At 39.2% G+C, this 6864-nt stretch overlaps 1 protein-coding gene across 4 annotated transcripts in view; it reads right to left on the bottom strand.

The window, feature by feature from the left end:
* The window catches only part of Dcaf8 (DDB1 and CUL4 associated factor 8), a 58996-nt gene that overhangs the window by 50262 nt on the left and 1870 nt on the right, over positions 1-6864 (bottom strand). The gene's annotated exons all lie outside the window — the stretch shown is intronic.

Genomic DNA, 6864 nt, shown 5'->3' with positions numbered 1-6864 from the left:
AGAGAGAAAGAAAGAAATTATCCAGGGAGATTATTTTGCCAAAGATATTATGAGATCTAAAATGGAAGGGGAAATAAGTTTAAAAGCTTTTATAGTTGTCAAGATAAAGAGAGATTGTCTTAGATTGGTGGCACATGGAAACAAAAGGGACTCAACATGAGAAACAGTATAGAGGCAGACAGAATTTAGCTCCATAAACCGTTATGAAACTAAAAGTTAAGAAGACAAATTTTCAGTATGGTAGTACCACAAATAGCAAACTGTCACCCAGAGGACCAGATTAATTTTAATCTGTTTAAATCTAGCAAGAAGTCAATACAGTAGATGTAGAAGTTCAGAAATAAATTAGAGACCAGCTAGATGGCTCCATGGGTAAACATGCCTGCCTCCAAGCTGATGGCCTGAGTCTGATCCCCAGGACCCACACACATGGTGAAAGGAGAGAAGCAACTCCTGCAAACTGTCCTCTGACCTCTACACACATGCACACAAACACAAAATAAATTAAAACATAAATTATTATAAAGAAATAAATTAGAGCTAAACAGCCAGGCTTATAATGTGGAAATTTCAAAGTCAGATACCTTATAAACTACACCTTACTAAAAATAAACATACCCAAACAATTAAGTACCTGAGATTATATAAACTCTGAGAGAGGAAGTCCAAGAGAAGAATCTTAGGAAATACCAACCCTTAGAGAAACAGGAAGAATGGTGGCAGAAATGGTCGGGGAAGAGGCTGGAGAGATGGCTCAGTGGTTAAGAGCATTGGCTGCTCTTGCAGAGGGCCTGGGTTCAACTCCCAACACCCACATGGTAGCTAACAACCGTCTGTAACTCCAGTTCCAGGGGAATCCGATACCCTCTTCTGACTTCTGTGGGCATTGCACAACACGGGTACACTTACATACAAGCAATGTACTCATACACATAAAATAAAAATAAAAAATCAAATTTAAAGAAAAAGAAATGGTCAGAGAGGTATACAAAGTTCAGATGATCCATGTTTCCTCTTACTTCCAACATGACAAAAACACAGAAAGAAGTTCTCGTTATGTAGCACACAGACTGGACCTCATAATGTAGCCCAAGCTTGTCTCAAACTCAACTTCATCCTCCTGCGTCAGCCTCCTGAGTGCTAAGATAACAGGTGTGTGCCACCATGCCCAGTTAAGTAACTTTCTCTCTATTCAAAGATCTGGCTATGTCTTTCCCCTATTCAAGGGTCATAAAACACTAGGATTCATCTCTATCTTCAGTTAAGTCTGTCTTGGTGGCTTATACCTATAACCTAAGTACTTGGGTAGGAAGGTCAGAAGTTCAAGATCATCCTCAGTTTAGACCAGCCTGGGCTACGTTAGATCCTATCTCAAAAAGAAGAAAAAGAAAAAGAAAGAAAAGAATTGGGGCTTTGTTGCTTCTGTGAATTAATGCCCTATCTCCATGTTGTTAATACCAAATGCCAGTGGTTACAGTTTTAAGCTTTAATGCTAGTGACAGTACTTCAAAGTCTATTAGAAAAGCACTCTAGACCACAAGCGCTGTTCCTCCACAGCAAAACTAAGAAAGTTTTTTATAACAATCGAGCCACTCACCTTAAATTATTCTGAGGGACAGCTATTTTCCATTGATTCCATCATGATTTATCGATTCTGTCCCTATTAACATTTTTGGCCCTTCATCAATTTTTTTCTTTTCTTTTTTTTCATCTTTTTGAGACAGTCTCTGCAGCCCTAGCTAGCCTGGAACTCACTATGTAGATCAGGCTGGCCTTAAACAGAGACCCACATGCCTCTGCCTCCCAACTGCTGGGATTAAAAGTATGCATCACCATACTCAGCCTATAAAAAAAAATTTTAATTGAAAAAACGGTAACAAAAAGAGAGATGAGACCAGTATGCCTGCTCTATATAAGAACCTGGCTAGAACTCCCAAAACACACATCTCAGAAGATATGAACAAATACCTGACTTTTCAGATAGGATGAAAAGTTTTACAATAATCCAAGTCATTAAGCATACCACAGTCCATTAATAAGATGCTTTCTATTGCCATATTAATTACTCCCCAGTGCACTTGTGCTTCTATTCAAATAGCCCAGTTCATTGTTATCTATAACAAATTCCTAACACTTGACAAATTAGGCTTTCGGCACAGAAACTATGTCCTGTAGAGAGAAAGATTAAAAAACAAAACAAAAAACAAACAAAAAAACTATAAAGTGAACAATTCATAAACTTCATCATACATTAGTTTTATTCTGGAAGTATGTGTGCATGTGCTAGGCGTGGAACCCAGGGCCTCATGCATACTAAGCAAGCACCCTAGCACTGAGCTACACTCCAAGCTCATTGTACACCAGTTTCTGAAGAACTTTCATGAACTTTCCTCTCACTCTAAGAATAAAGACTGAATGAGTAAGTAAGAACAGATAACCTTTTCTGATAGACTTTAACAGTAATTAATTTTCTTGGGTACATTTATGAAAATAAAACAAAGTTTGTTTTTTGTTTTGTTTTTTTAAAAATATTTATTATTTTTATCTTATGTGTATCAGTGTTATGCCTGCATGTAGGTAAGTGCATCCGTGTCATGCAATGCCTGTGGAGCACAGAAGAGGCTGTTGGATCCCCTGTAACTGGAGTTACAGACAGTTGTTAGCTGCCATGTGGGTGATGGGATTCAAACCCGGGTCTTCTGCAAGAACATCAGTGTTCTTAACTGCTGAGCCATCTCTCCAGCCCCAGAAATTCTTAAAACCAATTATACCACTCTAATTATCTGAGTGTGGTATCTCTCTGAAAATGCTTTATTGCATATCTCAGCAACCACAGCCTAAGATTCTTGTTCTTTCATCTTCTGGTGGATTGAAGGGGTTTCAGGTTGCCCAGGTTGGCCTTGAACTCAAGATTTTCTTCCCTCAGCCTCCTGGGTAGCTAGGATTACAGGTGTGTGCCACTACACCTCCCTTTCCCTTTATGATAATTTTCATCTTTTCACTTAAAGGAAGCATTTTTGAACTTTTTATACATTTGAATTGCCAGCATCTACTCTCTTGCATTTATGGGGCCATTATTAAGTAAAATAAGTGCTATCCGAACATAGGTACCTATGATGGTATGAGTGATATAATAAGTCTGATAACAAGTGACTAACAGATGGGTACTGTATACAGCATAGAGATGCTCATCAAAGATGATTTGGTACCAGGCAAGTTGGGGCAAGATTTCATCATGCTATTCAGAAAAATCACACAATTTAAAACATAAGAATTGTTTAATTCTATACTTTCCCAACTAATATTTTTGTCCCATGGTTACCCATAAAAATCAAAACTACAAATAAAACTTACTGTAAACATGGTTAGTAGACCGCCATGCCTACTACTGATTTAATTCACTTAGAAGCCTCAGTTCTAAATAAGGAGGGTAAATAGCAGATTATCTTGGTTTACTGATAATCTACTTAAAAAAAAAAAAAAAGAAAAGAAAAGAAAAGAAAGGCAAATTCAATCCAGAGACTTAAAAAAAACTAACTCCAGAAGAAAAAAAATTTAAAAACAACTCTAACACCCATATTATATAATAAAAAGCTTAATTTGGATTTTTATTATTCTTTTATAATCTGGATTATTTCCTAAACATGTTTAGAGCTAACTTTTCTACAGCAGAAACAATATGGTAATATCTACTGAAAGCAGAGTTTAAGTAGTCACTTGATTTAAAAAGACTGATTCACGTCTGTAGTCCTAGCACTCAGGAAGTTGAACAAGGAGGAATACTATGAGTTCCAGTCCAGCCTGGGCTACACAGTAAGATGAAACCCAGGCAAGGCCAGAGTAAGATCCTGTTTCAAATTCATAAAGCCAGGGTGGTGGCATAGGACTGTGATCACACTAGGGAGATAGAGGGAGGAAGATCAGAAGTTCAGGGTCATCCTCAGTAATATACTGAGTTCTGAAGCCATCCTGGGCTACATGAGATCCTCTTTCAAAAACAGAAATAACAAAAAGCCTGTACTCTTAGGCATTACCTAAAACTTGAAATATAAAAATATCCTTAAAGCCAGGTGTGGTGGCACACATCTTTAATCCCAGCCCTTGGGAGGCAGAGGCAGGCAGATCTCTGTAAGTTCAAGGCCATCCTGGGCTACATAGCAAGTTCCAGGCCAGCTAGGACCACAAGGAGACCCTGTCTCAAAAAAAAAATTTATCTTTAGGAAGACAAGAATTTTACAGCTGTGATTCACAGACTAAGAATACTGAATCAATGCACACAAAGATATCAGCTAGAGTATAAAATATAAAATCTTTTCTACAGTTTGGAGGTAGGGACTCCTTATCCAGCACACAGGCAATAAGGAATAGTCCAAAGTCATTTTTCTTTCAACATATTTCCTCTTCTCCTCCACCCTTCTCATTCCACAAAAACCTCAAGATCTCATAAAATACAAATGCCTATTTCATGACCACTGCCAAGAGTCTTGACTTTACAATATGAAATCTAGACCCTGGGTGGTGGTAATAAAAGTTGATCAACCTGTGCTGGGCGTGATTTTGCAAGTCTTTAATCCCAACATTTGAAAACAGAGGCAGGCGGATCTCTATGAGATAGAAGCCAACATGGTCTACATAATGAATTCCAGGCCAGCTAGGGCTATAGGGAGATCCTGTCTCAAAAGCAAACAAACAAACAAAAGATGGTCCAGCTGCAGAGATGAAAACTAATCCTGTACTCCTAGCCTTCTAGTCCTGATTTACTTTAGAAAAGGATGAGGCATTCCCTGGTCAAGTTCTCTTCTTTGATAATATGTTGATGAAGATCAGCATACAGCTTTGCGTCTCAGAGAAAAATGTATTTCCCTTCCTGGTAAAAATGAAACGCATACGGGACAGGTGCAGCACCAATGAACATTACAGCAGAAGGGGAAGGAATTAGAATATACTCTGATCGAGTACCAAGAGACCAAGGAAGGAATCAATTAACAAAGGAATCACTGATGTTTAGTTTAAAAATGCATTTATGGCTGGTGTGATGGCACACGCCTTTAATCCCAGCACTCGGGAGGCAGAGGCAGGCGGATCTCTGTGCATCCAAAGCCAGCTGGTCTACACAGTAAGTTACAGGCCAGCTGGGGCTACAGGGAAACCCTGAAAAAAAAAAAAAAAAAAAAAAAAAAAAAGGCATTTACGGGGCTAGAGAGATTGGTCAGTGGGTTAAGAACACTAGCGATTCTTGTAGAAGACCCAGATTCGAATCCCAGCACCCACATGGCAGTTAACAACCGCCCATTAACTCCAGTTCCAGGAGATCCAACACCCTGTCCTCCGGGGGCATTACACAACAGAGATACACTTACATACATGCAGACAATATACTCATACACATGAAATAAAAATAATAAAATATTTTTTAAATGCATTTAGGGGGGCTGGAAAAATGGCTGTGGTTAACAGCACTGGCTGCTCTTGCAAAGGACCCAATTTCAGTTCCTAACACACCACATTTAATACACATTAAATTCATAAATACATAAATAAATAAATAAATTCATTAAGAAATAGACATACACATTTAATATTCCTTCTGTCCTATGGTTATCAACCTTACTGTCCAGAATCACGTTCAGAAGACAACCTCACACAGACACGAAGCAAACATCTAACTGGACAATTAAAAATGAATTTGAAAGGTCTGGAGGGCTCAGCAGTTAAGAGCCTTTACTGCTCTTGCAGAGGAACTGGGTTGGGTTCCTAGCACTCTCACAGTGGCTCACAGCCACCTGTAACTCCAGTTCCAGGACACTGATGCCCTCTTTGCCCTCTGCAGGCTCCTGCACACACATGGTGTACATAAACTTACACGGGCTTACACAGACACAGACACACACACACACACACACACACACACACACACACACACAAATAAAAAGATAAATAAATCTTCAAAATAAATTTGAGGTACTATGTATAAGCTATAGCTCACTCGGTAACAGAGCTTTTTGAGCGTGCCTGAGGCCAAGTCCCAGTACCTGAAAAAATAAAAAAAATCAGCTAGGAAAATGTATGCTTAACAGAAGGATTAACTATTATGCATGGTAGCTCACATTTGTAATCCCAGCACTTGGGAGGGTAGGACAAGAGTCCTAGAGTAAGTTCAAGGCCCAGCCTGGTCCACATAGTGAGTATCAAACCAGCCTGGGCTAGAGTGGGGCCTTTTGAGACAAGGTCTTATGTAGCTCAGGTTAGCCTCAAGATCACTATGGAGCCTAGGATGGCCTTCAACTCTCCTGATCTTCCTACCTCTACCTCCTAAGTGTTCTAGCTTGGGCTATCATGTCTAGTTCTTCCTATAGTACTTAAACTGGGTCTATCTATTTCTAAAGACTGTTCTTTTCCTCCTAGATCTTACATACACATCATTATTGCTATTTTTATTCTAGTTCATAATGAGCATTTTCTAGTTTGGGCACCATGTGGAATAGCAGAGTCACCCTCTAACTTTTCCTACTACAAATCATAAGGATACTAAGAATTTGTCAAAACTACCTTCCAGAGCCACTTAGCCTTTTCTTTTTCTTTTCTATTTGACAGGGTCTCACTGTGCAGCCCTGGCTGGCCTGGAACTCCCTATGTAAACTAGGCTAGCCTTAAATTCACCTAGAGCTCTTCCTGCCTTTGCCTCCTGAATGTCTATCACATCTTTTGACCCTCACAGTTCTACTCTCTGCTACCAGAAACCAAGGGGCCTTACAGAAACTACATTTTTACGTGTGTTCTGATTCCCTCTTTGGCACTGGTCTGAGTTGATGAATACAAAGGATGATTTTCCTACTAACCAAGAATTCTACACAAGCTACATGT

Source organism: Nannospalax galili, unplaced genomic scaffold (assembly GCF_000622305.1).
Source record: "Nannospalax galili isolate Female #2095 unplaced genomic scaffold, S.galili_v1.0 scaffold579, whole genome shotgun sequence".
Lineage (NCBI taxonomy): Eukaryota > Metazoa > Chordata > Mammalia > Rodentia > Spalacidae > Nannospalax > Nannospalax galili.
This window is presented reverse-complemented; position numbering and strand designations above follow the sequence as displayed.